Source organism: Leguminivora glycinivorella, chromosome 4 (genome assembly GCF_023078275.1).
Source record: "Leguminivora glycinivorella isolate SPB_JAAS2020 chromosome 4, LegGlyc_1.1, whole genome shotgun sequence".
Lineage (NCBI taxonomy): Eukaryota > Metazoa > Arthropoda > Insecta > Lepidoptera > Tortricidae > Leguminivora > Leguminivora glycinivorella.
In genome coordinates, this window is record NC_062974.1 from 26,565,366 (window position 1) to 26,589,352 (window position 23,987).

General features: G+C 38.3%; 1 protein-coding gene across 3 annotated transcripts in view; it reads left to right on the plus strand.

The window, feature by feature from the left end:
- Window positions 1-7,105: 7,105 nt before the first annotated feature.
- LOC125225829 overlaps window positions 7,106-23,987 on the plus strand; it is a 248,626-nt gene continuing 231,744 nt past the window's right edge. For all 3 annotated transcript variants that reach the window (XM_048129688.1, XM_048129686.1, XM_048129687.1), the window contains exon 1: window positions 7,106-7,214. The gene's annotated coding sequence lies outside the window, so the exon portion shown is untranslated. The remainder of the gene's footprint in view (window positions 7,215-23,987) is intronic.

Genomic DNA, 23,987 nt, shown 5'->3' on the forward strand with positions numbered 1-23,987 from the left:
TAGGGATAGGGATAGGATAGGGATAGGGATAGGGATAGGGATAGGGATAGGGATAGGGATAGGGATAGGGATAGGGATAGGATAGGGATAGGGATAGGGATAGGATAGGATAGGATAGGATAGGATAGGATAGGATAGGGGGATAGGGATAGGATAGGATAGGATAGGGATAGGATAGGATAGGGATAGGGATAGGGATAGGATAGGGATAGGGATAGGATAGGGATAGGGATAGGATAGGGATAGGGATAGGGATAGGATAGGATAGGATAGGATAGGATAGGATAGGGATAGGGATAGGGATAGGGATAGGGATAGGATAGGATAGGGATAGGATAGGGATAGGATAGGATAGGATAGGATAGGGATAGGGATAGGATAGGGATAGGATAGGATAGGGATAGGATAGGGATAGGGATAGGATAGGGATAGGATAGGGATAGGGATAGGGATAGGGATAGGGATAGGATAGGGATAGGGATAGGGATAGGGATAGGGATAGGGATAGGATAGGGATAGGGATAGGGATAGGGATAGGGATAGGATAGGATAGGGATAGGATAGGATAGGATAGGGATAGGGATAGGGATAGGGATAGGGATAGGGATAGGGATAGGGATAGGGATAGGATAGGATAGGATAGGATAGGATAGGATAGGATAGGGATAGGGATAGGGATAGGGATAGGGATAGGGATAGGATAGGGATAGGGATAGGATAGGATAGGATAGGGATAGGGATAGGGATAGGGATAGGGATAGGGATAGGATAGGGATAGGGATAGGGATAGGGATAGGGATAGGGATAGGGATAGGGATAGGGATAGGGATAGGGATAGGGATAGGGATAGGGATAGGGATAGGGATAGGGATAGGGATAGGGATAGGGATAGGGGACGGGGACGGGGACGGGGACGGGGACGGGGACGGGGACGGGGACGGGGACGGGGACGGGGACGGGGACGGGGACGGGGACGGGGACGGGGACGGGGACGGGGACGGGGACGGGGACGGGGACGGGGACGGGGACGGGGACGGGGACGGGGACGGGGACGGGGACGGGGACGGGGACGGGGACGGGGACGGGGACGGGGACGGGGACGGGGACGGGGACGGGGACGGGGACGGGGACGGGGACGGGGACGGGGACGGGGACGGGGACGGGGACGGGGACGGGGACGGGGACGGGGACGGGGACGGGGACGGGGACGGGGACGGGGACGGGGACGGGGACGGGGACGGGGACGGGGACGGGGACGGGGATAGGGACGGGACGGGGACGGGGACGAGGACAAGGATAGAGATAGGGACGGGGATAAGAATAGGATTAGGGTCGGAATAATCGGTCGGCAATCTAGGCAGTATAAAATGCAGGTGGCTCAGTGGGAAGGGATTATTAGTAAGTAGGCATCGGCGAGTATCCTGCATCCGTGATAACTATTATATTCAATGTGCTGTAAGAAGATGGTTGTTTGCTTTCCTTTACGTTTGCAATAAGTATAAGCAAAATGGAAAAAATTGTAAGCGATAACGCAAGGAAGTACTTTTTACCCTACCGACCATAGCGTCGAGATACTGGCTATGTGGGTTGTATGAAGTTTCCCAGTATAAATATTTATATAGGTAAAATACATACATATTCGTACCTACTACCTACGCTGTGGTCGCTGTGTAACAATTCTACAATCATTGCAAGAATTTCTTTTAAAACAATAGTAATAATTTTAAGGTACAGTCAGCCAAAAAACAGTGTAAGGTTCTTGGCTGACCGTACAGCAAATAGATCAGTTACAATGGCCCTCCAGTCGAGAATTGCCCCGCTTTACCTTAATCGAAACAATCGCGGACAGATGTACCTACAAAGAAACCTACGGATCCAAATGAAAATCTTATTTTTTGTAAACGTTTCAATAAGAATACTTTTATTACGCGGGCGAAGCCGCGGGTAAAAGCTAGTAATTCTAATATTCCCGCGGGTGTCGTAGAAGTTGACTGTGGGATCTGGGTTAAATTGTGGCGTAGGCGAGAGGCTGGCAACCTGTCACTGCAACGTCATAATCTGGATTTCTTTCAACCCCTTTTTGCCAAGAGTGGCACTGAAACTTAATAGTTCATGTGCTCTGCTTACCTCTTTATGGGACACAGGCGTGATTATAATTATGTATGTATGTATGTATGTATGTGTCTCCCTTATGTGCGAATTTGCTTAAAGAGAGAACAACACGCGCCTACTGTGCCTTAAATTGGGTAAGGACAAAGTAAATTATATGTAAATTTACCTATGTAGTGGGTAATAGAGAGAATTGGATTTTTTTTATATTTCAGAGGTTTATACAAACCTAGGTACTGAAAATACTGAAGTAGTATTAATATAAGTTTCTAATGGGTCGGCAACGCGCATGTGACACCCCTTGAGTTGCAGGCGTCCATAGGTTACGGTGACCGATTTCCATGAGGCGGGCCGTATACCTAAAAAAAATATATATACCCATATCTCCACACGCAGCATAACTTTCCTTTGGCTCGTCACAGCTGACTAAAGATGCTGGCGGCTGTTGATCGATCTCTCGATGATTCATCGATTACCATACTCTCTATTGGCCTTGATCCTTTCGTCACTATTTAAGGACTAGCATAAAGTATATTGCACACTTGCACAGAGGACACTACATATTTACATGTTTGCGTTCGCTGCTACTAGCATCACTGGTAAGATCGCGAAGTCCTTACTGTGTGGCCATGAGTAATAAGTAAGTAAGTAAGTAAATATTCTTTATTGCACCATTTTACATGTTATAAGTATACAGAATGTTTAGTGAGAGTATAACTAGGTAACAACAGGCGGTCTTATCGCTAAAAAGCGATCTCTTCCAGACAACCTTAGGGTAGCTGGAAAAACGGAACAGAAACAAAAGTTAACAGGCAGTGCAAGAACAAAAAAAATATAGAGAAAATATAGAGAGTACTGATGTGCCGACGGAAAGTTTCCAAAATTCTGAAATTTTCACATAGGAAAACTTCGGAAACTTTCCATACTTTATATGGACGGAAACTTTCCATTTCATAAATTTAAATTCCCTTTATTTTTCGTGAAAATTTCGTGAATTTTTCAAGAAACATAAGATTTTTTTGGAAAGTCTCCGCAACTTGCACATCACTAGCCATGAGCGTCACCAATATCAAAAAGCTCATTAGGTTAGTATTATTACTCATTAACCATATCAACGCTGTTTAGGAAGTGTAACGCCGTGTCTTGCGTGGGCGACGGTCGCGCGACCGTCGCGCGACCATCGCCGTCGCGTCTCATCGCATGGTCTACTTCCATATCGATAAGGTTTGATTTCGTAAGCGTCGCATCGCCGTCGCGCGACCATCGCGCGACCGTCGCCCACGCAAGCCACGGCGTAACACACAAGCACAGACACAAGTCCGGTGTAGCATCACCGATGGTATATAACTTGATATCATTTAGTACGGTACTTGCAACTAATCAACTTTAGGTGAAGTAGTAAGGCAGCAAAGGTGTTAAGAAAGTAATGAGAGTAGGGCTAAGCAACTCAATAACAAGCGTGGGCGTGATTTTTGTGTAATTGTATCTACTAACCTATTATGGATCGTACTATGGTCTGAAATAAAGAATTTTTTTTTTTTTTTTTTTTATTAAAAGTAAAAAATCTCCGCTGGAATCTTTTCGAGGCTCAGGCCTAGCTTTAGAACCAGCGTAGCTCTATTTGATGTTCATATGCGTATTACAATATGCCTACTTGAAACATAAATATTTCATTTTCATTTCATTTGATTTTCAAATTCTTTAATAAGCACTGTGCAGTAAGTACTTAATAATGTCAACAGTAGGTTCTCATTGCCCGCCCACCATGTGGTTCTAGATTTGATCAAATCTGTTTCATGCTAGACCGTACGGTCGTTCTCCCTCACTTGTCATTCAGTGGTCGTACGATTGTATCCATGCTAATGTAGACGGAACTCTTTCATTCATGGCTGGCGCTACACTCAAAAAAAAGTACATACATATAAATAAATAATATTATACTAAGTATTCCTCGTTAAGGATTTTTTTAAATGGATTTTGGTTAGGTGTGGTTATTCCATTTGTCTGGATTACAAAAACGCGAATGGAGATGGCGCCATCTGGCACTCTATTATAAGTTATATATGAATATAATTATTAAACATTAGAGTTTTCAATAGCTCTTGGGCCTCTTGGTCCATCTAAGCTACCTTGCATCCATATGAGCAGAAAACGTTGAAGGGAAATCATTACAGTTTTATTTTCATAAAAATTATATATGAATTAATGGTGAATATCATACAGAACTGATAGGTAGCTTAGTTCTTTTGACCCTAGTCCAGTAAAGTTAGTCTTTTTTCCCTTTTAAAAAATAAAATCCCAAAACAATGTCAAAAATACCAACGTAGTCCAATAAAATCACGTCTTTAGTGCTCTTTACATATCCCGCACCTTTTTTGGGCTTCTCTGTTTGACCTAAAGGTTGACTGGTAGAGAATGCCATGTAGCATTAAGTCCGCCTTTTGTAACTGTATATTTTTACTGTGCAATAAAGTTTAAATAAATAAATAAATAATAATAGTTATTTGTTATACAAGGGGGCAAAGTTGTATTTTAACGCCGAGTGTGGAATTGATAAACGAGCAAGTGAAAGGGTTCTATAGTTGAAGTTTCGAGAATAGAACCCGGAACTTGCGAGTTTTTTAACACACGAGAAGTAAAATACATTTGCACCCGAGTGTAACGCAAAACTTTTCCCCTCACTATAGCGAGGAAACTACAACGCAAAAAAATGCGTTTATCACTGCTTCCAGTAGTTCCACGGGTGGTAAATCATCTTTATTACTAGGTTCACCCACTTTTATCAATTTTAAAGCAGTCGATTTGACTTTATTCAAGGTCAATTACTTTACCCACTAGTGGATCAAATGCGTTTTTACCCGCTGGTATTAAAGGACAAAACACGTGTTTCCGAGCTAGTGAGGAGAAAAAATACGTAGCCTACTATAAACGAAAAGCGAGTTTACTTATTTAAACAGTGTAGATGGCCTAGGTGCCAACTAGGTAGTCCATCTGACCAAGTTGAGACGGTCGAGTCGGTCCGTCGTGAGACGTGAACCTCGACCCGCGGCTAACTTTCCCCCGATCGTGTGATAACACGTCCATCTCCATTGATAACCTGCTGATACGTCGGAAGAGTAGACATGCTGACAAAGATTTCAAAAGTTAGGATAGGACTTTTCTTATTGTAATGCCATTTGTGCACTGATGAACTGGTCAATTGAGTTTGTAAGCCCAGTCTGTATTAATGTGTAATTGTGTAAGTATGTGTATATCGCTATTGTTCAAATATTTCAGATTCCAGTCCTTACGGAATTTATGTCACTGATGAAGCAGTTTGTAACTTTGTGAGGACTGAAGTGATAAACCCCTAAATGCTCAATGAAAACAACACACTTTAAATAACCATATATTCAATTTCTTGCTAATATTATTCGTACATATGTACATGGAAAACCAACAGCTTATAGGTATTATCAGTAAGATCCATAATAGATTGTAGAAATTATAGGGCTACTTAGGTACTATTCAAATGAGAAACTTAGAGAAAATTTATTAGTTAAAACATTTAACTCATATTAAATAAACACAGGTAGAAAAAAACCGGCCAAGAGCGTGTCGGGCCACGCTCAGTGTAGGGTTCCGTAGTTTTCCGTATTTTTCTCAAAAACTACTGAACCTATCAAGTTCAAAACAATTTTCCTAGAAAGTCTTTATAAAGTTCTACTTTTGTGATTTTTTTCATATTTTTTAAACATATGGTTCAAAAGTTAGACGGGGGGGGACGCACTTTTTTTCCTTTAGGAGCGATTATTTCCGAAAATATTAATATTATCAAAAAACGATCTTAGTAAACCCTTATTCATTTTTAAATACCTATCCAACAATATATCACACGTTGGGGTTAGAATGAAAAAAAATATCAGCTCCCACTTTACATGTAGGGGGTGTACCCTAATAAAACTTTTTTTTCCATTTTTTATTTTTGCACTTTGTTGGCGTGATTGATATACATATTGGTACCAAATTTCAGCTTTCTAGTGCTAACGGTTACTGAGATTATCCGCGGACGGACGGACGGACGGACGGACGGACGGACGGACGGACGGACGGATGGACGGACGGACAGACAGACATGGCGAAACTATAAGGGTTCCTAGTTGACTACGGAACCCTAAAAAGAGGTATTGAACAAGAAAATGCACATTATTTTACCTTTTGCACTGATACTGCAAAAAGGCAGATATCTAATTTGATTTCAGAATAATACTTAATCATTGTTGAGGTTAATAAACTCTACCTGTCATGTAATTAATTTAATCAAAATATTTATAAACTGAATTAACAGCAGACTATTGCAAATTGCAACAATTCGAATGAAGAAACATATTGCATCGGAATCTTGCAATTTAAACACAAAGCGTAGTAATGATAACATTGATAACATATTATGTGTAGGTACCAATCTTTTTCTGATATAAATTAATAATCGTAGATTTTTTTTCCACTTGTTCGCACATAAATCTAAAACGAATAAAACTGTCAGTTACTTAAATGTACTTATGTCAGAACCTTTTTGTGAATTCACGTATATTCATTCATTCAATTATTCATTATTTTCTACCACTTCTGGTGCCCATTTTCTCGAAAGTTATTAGTCTAATAATGTTAGTGTGTTGTCATGGCAATCCATACGATTTGATAGTTCGTGGACTAGTAATATAATATTAGTCTAATATCGTTCGAGAAATGGGCCCTCGGTTGCGAACAAGCATACGGTACGGCCCACCTGAAACTAGGTACCTACTTAATTTCGTTACTTACGCAAATACAAAGTCACACAAGTCCTTTCATAAAAGGGTTTTACAACTGTCTTCTAAAACTTTAACATAACTTTACCCAAACAAATGTCTCTATAACCTAAACCTACAATTAGCATTATCACGGCGAAGCTCATCCAATGCTCTCACCGCTTTCCCGCCTCGGCTGCGCGAGCGCAGAAGCGCAGAACCTAACGGCGCGCCGGCCGACGCGCACGCGCGAGTGCCCTGTGTTCCAAATTCGAAAAACGAAAACTGTGCTGTGTTGTGATTCTTGTTTGTGAACTGTGACTTTTATATTGTGAGGTGAGTGTGTTTTGTTTTTTTAACGATTCGTGATAAGGTACTTTTTTGGAGATCGTCTTTTGTTTTTTGTTTAGATTTCCTTGCGAATTCTTGCGGTTTTCATTTGCGAATTTTTCAAAAACTTTTCCAAAGTTGACGTTTCGCGGTGGAGGTTTAATTTATGTTTGCGGTACTTTCTAAGTGGGGGTTTTTTGAGGAAAAATAGTTAGGTCTGTTTGATAATTGCGGCGCACCGTTATGTTCGTCTGTCTGTTCTGTTCTAGCTCAGTAACGCCGTTATGGCTGAGCACATTTGGATTGAGTTTGCGTTGATTGCTCGTCCGATGGAACGATTTGTGCAATGAGAAGTTAATGAATGATAGTGGGATGAAATGGATTGATTGTATCGTTTTAGTTATCGTAATTTTGTCCGTGCGATTGGAATTTAATAGTTCAATTTAAAAGCATAATTTTTTAAAACAAAGATTACAAAACGAATTACTGCTCATAATTATTTATTTTTATTTACTAAACAATATTTCCGAAAAGCTACAGAAACATGGTGTACCTAGACGTTTATATTTAATTTGAAATATATTGTTATTATGTTATTAAGCAATTAATCATACGTGAAAAAAAATACGTGATTTTATAGAATTTTCATCTATCGCACGCACATGAGTTTTTTTAGAGCCATCTTTCTTTTAACTTGAAATTTGCTACTTCTAGGCATAATATACAATACCTACATAATAATAAAGTCATAAAATAATTTCGTATCGTATTGATTTGCAAAAATCAATTATAGATTACGCGACAAAAGTACTTGAAAAACAATTCGTATAAGATTTCAAAACACATACCGTCTCCGATATCAGTATCACAGCTGTGCACACTCATAAACTAGGCCTAATTAGGTATATATGATTCGAATATCGCCACGCCTGTAACGTATATAATTATTGTATGAATTCATTCTTACACTTACTTGTTTACGTTAAATTATTCTGAATATCTACACATTAAAAAAATATTGCTATTTTTGATTAATTTTGACAAGGAACAAGATTTGAATCGAATCGGCCAAATATCGCAAATTTTTGTCATCATCACTACATAGTATAAAACAAAGTCGCTTTCTCTGTCCCTATGTCCCTATGTCCCTATGTATGCTTAAATCTTTAAAACTACGCAACGGATTTTGATGCGGTTTTTTTAAATAGATAGAGTGATTGTAGAGGAAGGTTTACATGTAGGTATAGTACCCGTGCAAAGCCGGGGCGGGTCGCTAGTTATTGATAAGTATTATTTAGACAAGGACATTTGGAGATTGGAAAGGACATAGGTATGTTATTATGTTTGTAATAGAATCAACAAATCACTTCATTTAGTAGTATCATTTGATGTACGGTAAATTAAAATTATTTCCTAAGGCCTACTTGCACCAACCACTTAACTCAGGGTTAGTGGTCTGTCAACTATCAAATTCTATATAAAATGGTGGGTTAAGCCTCGGGTTAATTACTTAACCCTCCACTTTCATTGGTGCAAGTGGCCCTAATTGGGGCAAATAATTATAATTTAATATATTTTCATTTGTACTTATCAAAGACATATATAACTCCGTATAGACAGATAAAGTCTAAGAAAAAAATGTACCTCAGTACCATACAGAAAAAGGTACCTACGGTGGCCTAGATGGCATTACACCTTTGGGGTACGCTCAGCTAGATGGGCTAATATTAATATTTGACATTTTAAAACATATCAAGCTAAGAATATGGGCCAAATTGTCAAAACTGAGGTTCAAAAGTTTTAAGCCTGTCCAGCCTGTGTCGAGAGATGGCAGTCTATACACTGTAATTACACATTTTACTTCGACAGTAACTCTCTATAATACTCGATCCTCTTTGGTACTTATAAATACCGAGTCTTAGTCAATTTAATAGGAAAATGTGGTTACTTCTTGAAAATTATTTATTTGGTTTCAAGTCATAAGAGTAGTAAGTAATAAATTGTACATTGACTATATTGAGCAACGTGGGGTGGAAGTTGACTGACTGAACATGACTGAAAGACTCGAGTTTACAATATTCTTACGCCCCGAGTTACACACAATGTTTTTCATCTCACTTGCAAGCCTCTGGGCGCTATTTGATAAATTGTGTGTAGGTAATGTCAATGTCAAATGGCCATAAAATTGTTGTTATACTTATACAACATTTATTAAGTTCCATTCAAGTCAGTGCAAAGTAGAATGTATTCTACATAGAAATTCCGAATAAGGAAATCCTAATTTTCCAATATAGTAGGTACCTAAATATCCTACTGTTACGCCAGCCTACTAAAATGACCAAGTTGATATCTTTACTAACCACAATTATGCACTAGGCAGTATTGTTTCGCGGCGTAATGCAATATGATATAACATAAAGCTTCCGTCATTATATAACTACTAACAATGAATTAATTGTATAGAGGCCTAATAAGCGTGAGATATAGGCTTGTGTCGTTCACGAACTATGAACTGTTAGGAATGAAATCCCATCAATGACCGAAATGAACTGAATCTTTCCGTGGTCTGAGAATCGGTCTTTGCTCATTTAGTTCAGTATAGGATCGGCGAGCGCGAGCGGTTTAGATCGAGAACGAATGTGTGACTGCGCCGACCGAGAGCGAGAGCTACTTAGCAGAGCAACAAAAAAAGTCAAGTTTTCATACTTTTCATATTAAACTTCGGTTACTTACAACCTTTCGGCCCGGAATGTTACTATCTGTGGACTATTCGTATAATTTTGACACTATGCGGTCCCATTCGTTCTGATATTTCCGACCGCAGTGATCGCTGGTCTGGCTGAACTAAATGAGCAAAAGACCTAAAAGAGCGAACTAGTTCATGGGAGCGATTGAACGAGATCGGAGCGCTCCGATCAACGAACGAAACGGCACAAGCCTAGTGAGATAGACGACTCTTTAGGGTTTTATTGTTTGAATGGCGATAATTCGTTTTGGCTTTTAACCCAAGCCCTTTTGTTTGAGTTCACAAACATCTTTAAATCGAAGTTTCAAAATAATTTTAATTATATTCGACTTACTATCACTTTTTTTAAAAGCCTGCACTAAATTATATATGGTTGTATCCCGGATTCGAATCCCAGTACAGTCAAGTGTAAAAATATGGGTGCGTACAACTTATCAAAAATATGTCCCATAGCACTTTATGTCGGCGGAATAAGGTCTCGGTACATATTTTTGAGCGGATAAAATCGATACGTATTTTTGCACTTGACTGTACCTTAGGGGCATTTAATTATGTGATCCTCCAATATTTTTGAGAACTGGGGGCCGATTTTTGAGTCTCACGCGTTCGAATTCAGAAAATTGTCACTGAAAATAATGAGCAATTCATGAATTCACCGTTTTCAACCGGTATTTTAGTGACAGTGAGACTCAAAAATCAGCCCCCTGGACTGTAACCTAATAATAGAGAGCTCAGCTCGGTCTTAAATTAAAACAGTAAGTATTCAAGACATTTTTTTTATTTAATCGTTCAGAACACAGTCATAGTCGTACATAAAACAATAAAACAGACTCTGAAGTTTCTGGTTAAAGTATTTCATTTTATAATCACGAACTGGGGGCCGATTTTTGAGTCTCACTGTCACTAAAATACTGGTTGAAAACGGTGAATTGCCTATTATTTTCAGTGACAATTTTCTGAATTCGAACGCCGTGAGACTCAAAAATCGGCCCCCTGTTAAAAGTTATAAATCTTGTAATACATAAGTCGATTCTCGGTTCTGTTGTTCTCGGTATAAATAATGAAAGGGTTTTTGATGATGAAATACTTGTCTTTCAGTATTTTGTCAGTATCAAACACTAGTTTTTTTTAATTGGATAGTTTTTAGACGTTCCATAGACGACATTTGATTAAGGTAACAGTTTCTCGGTAATATAACCCGGATGGTATTATGATACGGAATTACGGATACCCAAAAACTCCCCCTAACCCTAACGTCTAACACCTGTTGTAAGGTCACTGGTCCGTACCGACCTCTAACATCGTTCGTTTATTTGATACTTGCGTAAAATCGACGTTTTCTACTAGGACTAATGAAGCGTCTAAACTTATGGCGTGTAAACACTTAGGGTTGGTTGCGTCGTTCGTCTGTCACTGTTATATATATATTCGAAAATAGTTTTTTTTTTCAAATTTCATAGTTCATTGGATGGCGCAACTGCTTTGGTAAAAACAAAAACTTTTGTAGCTTAGCAAGAATTAAGTATTGAAGTCGATAATTTAAAAGGCCATATTATATTCAGTAAAACATTGTACAATACACGTGTGAAATGCGAATTAAAGCCCTCCTACCATCCACAACAAGATTTATATTTAAATATTTAGTTTTTACTAAGACTACAATTTTGTATAACACAGTAATAAAACAAACATAGTATAATATATTACATAACAAGCACGTTTACATTATAATTCTAAACGCATTATTAAACATTCCAATGTCCCGTTGTTATTTATTTGACAACAATTACTTGTTTGACGACACGTAAAACACTAAAAACTATAAAAAATATAAACATACATGTGTAAAAAATACCAGTATAGAATTTCGATCGGTATGCTTTGAAAGAGACTATGTTTACTACTTATTATTTAGAAATGTATTTTCCCCTCACTAGCTCGGAAACACGTGTTTTGTCCTTTAATACCAGCGGGTAAAAACGCATTTTATCCACTAGTGGGTAAAGTAATTTACCTTGAATAAAGTCAAATTAACTGCTTTAAAATTGATAAAAGTAGGTGAATCTAGTAATTAAGATGATTTACCACTTGTGGGACTACTGGAAACAGTGATAAACGCATGTTTTTGCGTTGTAGTTTCCTCGCTATAGTGAGGGGAAAAGTTTTGTGTTACACTCGGGTGCAAATGTATTTTACTTCTCGTGTGTTAAGAAACTCGCAAGTTCAGGATTCTATTCTCGAACCACTCGCTTCGCTCGTGGTTCAACTATAGAATCCTTTCACTTGCTCGTTTTTAAAAATCCACACTCGGCATTAAAATACAACTTTGCCCCCTTGTATAACAAACAACTATTATTTAGTTTAACAAAGTATTGATAATGATAGTGCACTAAAACATAATAAATAATAAACTAAAACTAACTTAAATTATAAATATTTCAAAAGTACTTACACACTAAAAAAATACTACAGCAACTCAATCATAAAAAAAACTCCCCAAGTCCCCATCCAGCTGTTCCGCCTGCGGCATGGTGCCAATTACGCTGGCAGCGTTTCCTCGCTGTATTGCTAGGGCAATGCGTTGCGAGAAATACGCGCCAGCCCTCGGGTCCCTTGTGGTGTCCCTGGTGGCTTATTATTTATAGGTACAAAGGCTCAAACCATGATTAACCTTTCGTATGCGTCTGTCAAAAAATTGTCATTAATATATTAGTCATAATAACTACATGTTAAAGTTGAAACAATATGGAGCAGATCTGCTCCTAAGCATACGAGAGGTTAAGGAGCTATTGCACTATCCTATCATTTTTTGCCAATTTTTTTTTAATTACTTGAAAATTACTTCAGTAAAAATTATTTAAAAAATATATTTATGTAGTCTGACCAAAGCGTCTATGAGCCGTATTACAGAAAATACCGCCTTTCCGCAATACTTTTTCATTGTTCAAGATATTTTTTTTCTTATTGATTTTATTATATTTAAAATAGGATATCCATTCACCGAAGTCGTACAATGTAAAATCCCCTTAAAGTCAAATCTGTTAGCTCACTTAGCACGTTCTTCGTTTCCGGTCAGCCGTCACTTAAGTAACGGTTAGCGATAACCGCCGGTTAAACTGTGATGCGACAGGTGATAAATACAAATTAGGAGTTTTGTGGTTATGTAATTGTAAGTGTTTTGGCTTTTTAGGTTGCCTTAAGTGTTTACTGATTAAGTAATAACTTTACTAGTTACTTAATTGTGTTTCAAAAAACTAATATTTAGGTATAAGGTATGTGTTCTGTTTATTATATTTATGGGTTTATTATATTTGAATTTTTACATTTTTAAAATATTTTTTTCTAGTCAGAATCACGACCTTTTTTGTTTTGAAAAGGAGAAAAAAAGTGCGCCAAAGGTTTTTTTTATCCCATCGCTGAATAGTTATTGTCCTACTCAATGAGACGATAACAAAATGAAAAATCAGAATAATAAATGTATGAAAAAATTAGGACGCTCATATTTTCTTATAAGAATCGGAAAAAAAACTTTGGATTCTTTTCGGATATTTTAAACAGAAAAAAGTAGACCAAATCTGAAATCATAATATTGATTTACGTAAGCTAAGTAATTTTGAATTGTCTTGAACAGAAAATAATGAGATTGTGATTAAGTATTTCATATTTTCATAGAAATTAGTTTTATCAGTAGTCAAGATTTCTAGTTTTTCCGCGCTTTTTCACCAACATAAAGGTGCACGCACACATAACTGTCAATTGTCACTCAGGGGCCGTGGAACCGCCGGAAAAATCCGTATCGCTCCGGGAATTTAGGGCGGCTGTGGGAGGAAGATGGCCGATTCAAGATGGCGGTTTAAGATGGCGGATTAGCTCTTTGTACTTTCCCGCGGTCGCGTTTGATTGTGAGATTTTAATTTAATTTCTTGTTTAATTACCATTATAATGTTGACTTGTGTAAAATGTGTGAGCCATACCTACTAATATTATAAATGGGAAAGGTGTGAGTGTCCGTCTTTCACGGCAAAGTGGAGCTACGAATTGACGTGATTTTTTAAGTGGAGATAGTTGAAGGGACGGAGAGTGACTAGTCCCTAAAGGGGGGTTGTGGTAAAAAAATTGTGTCAAGCATTCCGCATTTTTTAACCGTCGCCTCATATCTCTCAAGAAGGACGGTTATCAAGTCGTCTGTATGTTTTTTTTTATTATTTTTTTTAATGTTTGTTCCTCGATATCTCCGTCGTTACTGGACCGATTTTGAAAATTTTTTTTTTATTGAATGTATATGCATACAGATTGGTCCCATTTTTCTCAGAACCCAGTTCTGATGATGGGATCCTGGAGAAATCGAGGGAACTCCTCGAATCTGAAAGGCATACATATGGTGATTTTTGTGTTTTTAAAGGAACAGCATGCATTTAGGTACGGAACAGTGACATTTGGTGCAGTGGAACTGCTGATGATGGCCAGAACGGAACTCTTCAAATCTGAACGGCACGCTTATAGTGACTTTGGTATTTTTATAAGAACAGCATGCACTTTCGTCCAGAACAGTGACATTTGGTGCAGTGGAATTGCTGATGATGGTCAGAACCGAACTCCTCAAATCTGAACGGCACGCTTATAGTGACTTTGGTATTTTTATAAGAACAGCATGCACTTTCGTCCAGAACAGTAACATTTGGTGCAGTGGAACTGCTGATGATGGCCAGAACCAAACTCCTCAAATCTGAACGGCACGCTTATAGTGACTTTGCCATTTTTATAAGAACAGCATGCGCTTACGTCTAGAACAGTGATATTTGGTACAGTGGAACTGCTGATGATGGTCAGAACCGAACACCTCAAATCTGAACGGCACGCTTATAGTGACTTTGGTATTTTTATATGAACAGCATGCACTTACGTCCAGAACAGTGACATTTGGTGCAGTGGAACTGCTGATGATAGTCAGAACAGAACTTCTCAAATCTGAACGGCACACTCATAGTGACTTTGGTATTTTTGTAAGAAAAGCATGCATTTAAGTTAGAACAGTGACATTTATTTAGTTATGTTTGTTAAGCATATTGAGTTTTCAAGTCAAAATTTGTCAAGCTTCGATTTCTTATAATATAATCGGGTTCATGAGGAATTGAGGAAACTCCTCAAACCTTAACGTTATACGTATATTCATTTGTGTTGCCATCTAATAATTAAAGCATTAAAAGCAGTTTTAAAAAATACTTACACATTTCTACATAATCCAACATTCGCAAGTAGCTTTCACCAGAACCCGAAAGGCGACGGTTTTTTTTTCTTAAAAATTATCGAATTTACGAGAGCGTAGTCTCGGGCAAGAGCTAGTACCTACCTAAATAGATGACCTCATTTAGATATATTTTTCATATGCAAGCGTAACTTCGAATTAGCCTCTAGGTAAAGCTATAGGCACACGGGAGGTAACGACCGGCCATATCGTGGTATTGTTGCGGCCGAAACAAAGAATCATTTTCGCGAATGATTTTTCTCCGCAGAACAATGGACTGGAGCTTGGGTCTATGCGCAGCGTAGTGCGGTGCAGTGGTTTCAATTTTAAACTAAACTTTTTACTTTTATCTAGGGTTTCATTTTTTTTGTTTACATAGTAGACATTTTTTTTAATTTTGACAGAGATTCATTAACTTTTTGGTCCTAAAATAGGTGTTTTTTTAAAAGAGAAGTGTTTTTTTGATATCATTATAATACAATTTTAATAGCGTTAACGGGGTGGAAAGATCGGCAATTTTGGGGCATCTTTTTCTTCTCACCATATCTCTTATATCCTGGTCGTAATCAGAACAGGAAGAAGGGACTGAGCAGGGTACGTCTGCCAAGTGCACCTGGACGATCTAGCTTGTCATCATCCTCCTTGCGTTATCCCGACATTTACCACGGCTCATGGGAGTCTGGGGTCCGCTTTGACAACTAATCCCAAGGGGAGGATTTTTTAAAATTATAAATTAAAGTCAGGCCTGTGATTGATCTTAGTCGCACCGGATGGAAAGTGACGTCAACGCCGAAGTTGTTGCGTTGTTGCTTACTGGTTCAGTAAAAGCTTATTCACTCTTGACTTGAATACACCCAGATTGTATTAGGCCGGGAATAGAGATAGACAAAACCAACACGGAGAGTCAGGCATTTGTCCAGCCGGCGTATCATGCTGCCAATTTTATCACTTATCCACGTGGATAAGACATCTGTCACTCTCACACTGACATACTTGCTAAAGCGTGACGGATGCTTTATCCACGTGGATAAGTGATAAAATTGGAACACTTGGAAGCATGATACGCCGGCTGCTGTGCGACAGAGGCTGATTATGAGTGACTGAGACTAGGCTGTCTCAGTCACTTATAATTCATATGACTTGGCATTTAAAGTACCTACGAGGCTAACATTATCAAGAAAATTACAACCCGTGATTTGTCAAAATAAAAATAAAAATAAAATACAATGGAAATTGTAAGTCGCATTGATTTGGCCCCACTGTCCCGCGCTACACTGCGCTGTACTACTAAACAATACGGCTTGTATTGTACTATAAATTGTTTTTATAACATCGCACAAAGGTTGAGCGTCCCGATTGCCGTAATTCCTCTGATTGCAATTATTATAGTACTATTAACTTAATGAGAGGTTTGGTGATATTGTTTTATATGAATAATAAGTAGTTTGTAATTAGGTGATGGTTTGTTCTCTAATAATAAATGTAATTTAAAGTCTGACTGTTGAAGTGTTGACGACCTGTCTGACCTAGTACCCTGCCTACGAAGCTGATGTTTCTGGGTTCGGACTATGGTAGCATGACCCTAAAATTGTGTATTTTTAAATTATTTGTTCCTGGATGTTCATACAGTATTTTTTCTACTCCCGTACTGTTATTCGTGAGTTACAAGGTCGTGCATAGAACTTTAAAACCCTACATAAAAGATGTCAGGACAAGTCTATCTAGTCTATACCCTGAAAACATTTAGTAGCAGTAGCACGATATAGCTGTTAAAGTTCAGTAAATACATTGCTACCAACTTAACAAACCAATTCGCAGAGAGGAGACTCCTTCGTTTTCTGCTGCGTTCATTGGCGACGCGTCGAATCGCATTCAAATGTATGAGAACTCGATTCAACTACTCGGCTCGATTCGTCTTAGTGGCCAGGCTTGAAGAACCATACCATAGACAGTTTTATTTTCATGTTTGCACTCAAACTGCATATTCAAAATGGTAGGCTACTACTAGATAACTAAGATGACTGAAAGTAGGTATTTGTTGAATTTATAATTTTCTTTCAAAATAAGTGCTTCGTCGTAGAAAAAGTATTGTATGCAACGGTGTTTAACTGAGTCAAAAAATGCTCGTGGCGTCTTTATTAACAATTTTCGGCTTCGCCTCAAATTGTTACCCACGCCACTCACCTTTTTTGACCTATTTTAACCACCAGTTGCATAAATACATACATACATACATACATACAATCACGCCTGTTTCCCAGAGGGGTAGGCAGAGATCACGGATTTCCATTTACTACGATCCTGACAAACCACTTTCGCTTCACACACTTTCATAACATTTCTCATACACGCTCGTCGGTTTCGAGTACTTCTGACCTGGCCTCTTTGCAATATTTCCCCGATTTGATCAAGAAAAGTTCGCCTAGGTCTTCCTCTACCAACTGACCCTTCCACTCCTTGCAGCTTGCAGTTGCATAAAATACTATAAATATACATACTTATTAGTATTTTTTTGTATAGGATTCGTTCATCGTTATTAACACGCCTTCATGAGCTTACTGTACCTATGCTTAGGTATCTCCCTTAATAATTAATTGAAATTGTTTAGTGTTGCTTGATTATCAATTTGTAATCATTACAAGAATCTCAGAAATCATGAAATACCTATCGATATTGGTAACGTTTTATATACAACACTTTAATAGTGTCAATTTAGTAATACGAGTTCTGTTTAAGTAACATCGATGACGTTAAATAATTGTATCCATATATTTTGCCATGTGAGCTAAATAAAAGCGGTTTCATCGAAATTCCATCGCCACCAAAATTGTGCTGACTTGCTGAGCCAAGTAGTAGGTCAAAATTATATAAAACTTAGTAACTTAATTCAGGTAATGTTATGATGAATATAATTGAAAACATGTAACTTTATTTTCCACTAATTCACTATTAATAATATTAAACTTATAAACTCCAAAATCAGCGTTTTGTGTTGTAGATTTTAGTTGCTCTATATAGAGGTACCAAATAATTTGTATGTCTTTCCCATCACGGAACAATGGTATTCCGGACCTTTGGGAGGCGTGCGCGGGGCCGAAGCCAACGCGTAGAGGCCCTTTCGACACTTTAATGAAATGTAAGGGGTACACCGAGCGGATGTTGCCCTTGCCCGTATCATGGGACACACGCAGAGGCAACACCCGCCAGGGTGTAAGGACTATTTGAGAGTTAATGGAATCTAAAATGAACTGGTCTATTTTGATGAAAGTGATGGACTAAATACTGGGCTATGGATAAAAAACCGGACGCCTGCCTAATAAAACGGTATCCAATTTTATTTCCGGCAGACGGTGACTCGTCCCCACAAGATGGGCCCCCACAAAAAGCGACATCCAAGATGGCTCAAGGGCAACACCGGTGTGAGAACTCAAGGGTGTCGAGAGGTGTACACCGCTTTCTGCCCAGTGGCTGTTAACACTTTCGCTACCAAGAACCCGACTGTCGGGCACACCGCTCGTAGAAGCGTAGCCGATTACATGGGTTTCCCCGTATGTAGCGAAAATGTCGTAGCGCCGCGTAGAGCCCGGTTTCGAAAGTGTTAAGCCACTGTACCAACTCGCGTCTTATGCAAATTTTCACTTCCACCCCTGGGGCATGTAGCCCTAACGACTCCACTCTGGACGGCCAGCCAAGGCAAGCCAGAGGTAGAGAGTACTGTCCCACCCACCCGCCTTACGGGTGACAGAACTCCCCAGGAGCACTCGGGTACGTGGGGTCGCTGTTCCCCAACAGCTCGCCACAAGCTGCCCTGCGTTGACTGATTGCACTGGTAAAACCAATGGGCGATGGGGTCGTCACATCCCTACGCCACCAAACCACCAAATAATTATTATTATGTTATGAAATTAGGTGTTGTAGGTAGGTACATAAAATTTTTGCGTTGATTCATAAGATTGCCTTTGGTTAGCGCGATAGTTACTAAAGAAATAAAACTGTGAAAACGTATTACCTATATCGCGTACAATGAATTTATAATACATCCCGACGTTTCGAACATTTCACAGCGTTCGTGGTCAACGGGTGACTGAGAAAAATTACTATGTGCAAAAACTACCCACATACAAGGAAAAGCTGAATGAAACATAGAATATATAATAATAGAACTTTAAGACTAGCTTTTTAAGACTGGTTTACATTCACAACTAACAGATTTTACTGATATTTTGTCAGTACACGATTAAAATGAAACAATAGGTGAATTTTCACACATAATCACTCACGAGCCCCGTGTTCTATTATATGTTCTTGTTTGATTTGCCGCTTTTTCAGGCGAGCGTGAATGAACCCAATCTACTTGAAAAGCTATTGTATTTGACAGCTAACGAAGTTTTTCGTATTACGTCACTTATCTTATCTGTGGCAATTTTCACTTGCTTTTTGCGATAAGCAAAATTAAATTTGCAGGAGTTGAAGATCTTTGTAACAATTTGATTAATGTTCTTCGATTTAGCAAAGACACGTAGGAAATATCGATATTATTGCACGCTATTTTCCTGCCCAGTCAGTTACGTCCAATAGGCTGCTTGCCTTGTCAAATTAGCTTCTTTTTAAGAACTGTCAAAACGAATTTGAACGACTCGCTAATATGGAATTTATATGAAATCGAATTGAGTGACGTCACGGTCAACTCAGTTACTTTATATATTTCTACCTGATTTTTCTACCCGGTATTAAATAGAAATTGGATTTAAAAATAACTTCTGTCAATGTTTTTCTAATAATTATCTGAAGGTTTATTTCGTGCATGGTATAAAATATTTTATTTTAAGAACAGTTTAGTTCCCTATTAATCAAAATATACGAGTAACAAATTGTTATACCTATAACGGGCGCCAATATAAAAAATAAATGTGAGGTCTTTTATTACTATTTTTATTTTACTAAAGTAAAAACAATAAAATACAATACAATTCATTTATTCGTGATAAACAAGCATAACAGTATAAACACATTCACAACAATACAAACAATTTTTAAAAGTTCGAAAAAAAGTGTCCGAGAGCATCTCGGAATCAACTCACCGTTTGAAAGTACATACAACCATAATTATTTTAAATATTTTTTTTATTATTACATTTTTAGTTTCTCTACATGTAGTATAATTTACTGGTAGCTATAACACAGTAAGACCTGTAAGGATTAAAAAAACCGTTATTGCCTCGTGCTTAAATAGAGCTGTTAGCTCAGCTGGTGAAAAGCACGTTGAAAATCCAAGATGGCGGCGGTCATGCGCGTTTCAGCGCCGGCGCAGGCGTTTGAACCATTTCCGGTTATTGTGCTCAGCTTCCGGACTCATTAGGACTGGATTTTACAGTCTTAAAGTACTAAGTAGTCTAGGTGCTACCTATAGAATAAATATTGTTGGGACACCTTCCACATATCAACCTAAGCCCCAACTTTACAGGGTGTAACATTAATGCTGGTGATCCATTTAAGAGCAAAACCGGTATCGAATAGCGGTTACGAATACCACTTCCTTTTTTTAAAATAAACACCATGAAAATTAAAGGTACTATAGAAGGTAATGTATAAGCCGTAGGATTTATCTTCGGCAATTATGTTACATAGTGTATATCTCAAAAACCATGACATTTTCATTAAGGTCAAATTCCTTTAATTTGATAGCCAGCGTAAAATAGTTATTTGTTATACAAGGGGGCAATGTTGTATTTTAACGCCGAGTGTGGAATTGAACAACGAGCAAGTGAAAGGATTCTATAATTGAACCACGAGCGAAGCGAGTGGTTCGAGAATAGAATCCTGAACTTGCGAGTTTTTTTAACACACGAGAAGTAAAATACATTTGCACCCGTGTGTAACACAAAACTTTTCCCCTCACTATAGCGAGGAAACTACAACGCAAAAAATGCGTTTATCACTGCTTCCAGTAGTTCCACTGGTGGTAAATCATCTTTATTACTAGATTCACCTACTTTTATCAGATTTAACGCAGTTAATTTGACTTTATTCAAGGTCAAATTACTTTACCCACTATTGGATAAAATGCGTTTTTACCCGCTGGTATTAAACGACAAAACACGTGTTTCCGGGCTAGTGAGGGGAAAATAAACTTACGCATCGGAAAGCTGAAAGCATGCGTACGCATTTTCATACTAGCGAGCGATTTCTCATACATAAAGTGCGGCTCGGTGCTGATGTGTTTCACCCTTAGTGCGTTTTCACATTATCCGATCCGATATCGAATGTAGGACCGATATCCATACATCTGGGTTTTGGGAGCGGGAATGATTTACACTAGCCCAAAAAGGGTGAAAACGATGAACAACAGACATTACTATAACATTTCTAGGTACATTTGGAGCCAGATACATAGTTTAATCTATATTTCAGTAATTCAAGTTACTATAAACAGAGTTATAAATACACGAATTCATTCCCGCTCCCAAAACCCCGATGTATGCCGATATCCCATACATTACAGGCGCCATCTTGGATTTTTTTCCATTGAAATCCTTCCGACATCCGATATCGGATCAGATAATGTGAAAACGGACTTAGGCGTGGTGACACCGAGTATTATTACATACTTGTTCATATTCTGTGTTCGATTTCATATAAATAAATCTGACAGGAGTCAGATGCGTTATTTGCATACGCAAATAAGAGTGAATATCAACATGATAACCGTTTTTGTAGCCTATTTGTTATCTCTTGTTAAATTAGAATTTGTCGGTACATTGGTTATTAGTAATTTATTGGTCTATAATTGCATATTTATTTTTCAAGTGTAAAATTTTATCGTACATACCTAACCGTTTAGCGCGAGTCCATACGTCAAGCGCGACTTCAAGTAAGTTGTGCTAGAGGGTCTGAAACTTTAAATCTTCTTGCTCAGGCAATGTTCTGTTCTAAACTTTTATGGGGTCACATAAAATCACATTAGATAACGACACAAAACCGATCCATTGCGTGTACTAGGATAACCTTATAAAAGTGCAATCTAACACTTAACATGTTGAGCTGCGTGGGCCTTTTATTGGCACCAAAGAGGATCGAGTAGATAGAGATATAGATGCATCGGCATATATATAAAGTACTCATCAACATATCGTCACTAATTAAAAAAAAACTTATATCTTCGTCTATCGTCTGTCGTCGTGGAACATGCTCCCCTCATCTGTATTCCCGGGCGAATACAATCTGGGTGAATTCAAGTCAAGAGTGAATAGGCTGTTACTGAACCAGTGAGCTACAACCTCGGCCTTGTCGTCACTTTCCATCAGGTGCGACTAAGGTCAATTACTGGCCAGTTTATACTTAATAAAAAAAAATCAATGGAAAGAAAATTGTAGTATGTATGGAATGCATATTGCATATAGACTTACTGCGTTAACTTTGAGGAGCAGCGTGAGATACGAGATTTTTTCAAAGTAGTGACGATATCTTTACACATAATATCTCTACTCTAAAAATGAATACAATACGTATAATCATCCTTGCGTTATCCCGGCATTTGCCACGGCTCATTCCCATGAACCTGGGGTCCGCTTTGACAACTAATTCCAAGATTTAGCGTACGCACTAGTTTTTACGAATGCGACTGCCATCTGACCTTCCAACCCGAAGGGATTAGACCTTATTGGAATTAGTCCGGTCTCCTCACGATGTTTTCCTTTACAGAAAAGCGGCTGGCAAATATCAAATGACATTTCGCACATAAATTCCGAAAAACTCATTGGTGCGAGCCGGGGTTCGAACCAGCGATCTCCGGAACGAAAGTCGCACGTACTTACCGCTAGGCTACCAGCAATTCAGATAGTTACCGTCAAAGTAAAATGTGTAGTCACAGTGCATATTGTCATCTTTCGGCACAGGATTAAATCTTTTGAACCTCAGTTTTTACAATTTGTCCCATATTCTTCACTTGATAGGTATGTGTTGAAATTGTCAAATATGAATATTAGCGCCATCTAGCTGAGAATCAACCAAAGATTTGTATCGCCATTTAGACGATCATACATTTTTCTTGATGGTTCATTTTTTTCTTAGACTTTATTTGTGTACATCTCGGAGTGTAGAGTCGTGGAATGTATTGGACCCCATACATTTCATGACTCCATGTTTTTGAAAGGCACAGAACAAAACATTGCCTGGCTTAAAGTAAAGTAAAAAGTATTTAATGTACACACAAAAAAAAAACAGAAATTGAGTTAAAAGCGTTACGGAACAAAAGGCGTTAAAGCGTTAATTTGCATTTTTATACGGTCACATAAAGTCGCATTAGATAACGCCACAAAACAGATTGATTGCGTGTACCTACTAGGATAATTGTTCCCATGCACAATATGTGCGTGAACCGGGGCGTGGGAGTGGCAGAAAAAGGCACGTTATGTAAAGCCAAGCACTAAGTAGGTAGGTTTTTCTGGCGGTGGAACTGGGTTTGGATCCCGGTAAGATTTTGTGAGGGGATTTTTAAATCTCGCATACGGGATTTCGTCACTAAAATACCGGTTGAAAACGGTGACTTGCCTTTTATTTTCAGTGACAATTTTCTGAATTCGAACGCGTGAGACTCAAAAATCGGCCCGTTTGTCACAATATTATTGAATATTTATATGTGTCGTTTATGCTTTAGGCTTCATTAATCATGATATTATGGTTCATGCTTTACATGCATGTTTAATCCGGGCCTAATTAATAAATGTCGTTGGTTCAGCAGTTTCAGCACGAAAAAGTAACAAGACAGATACCGTAGCAGAGTTGGTTT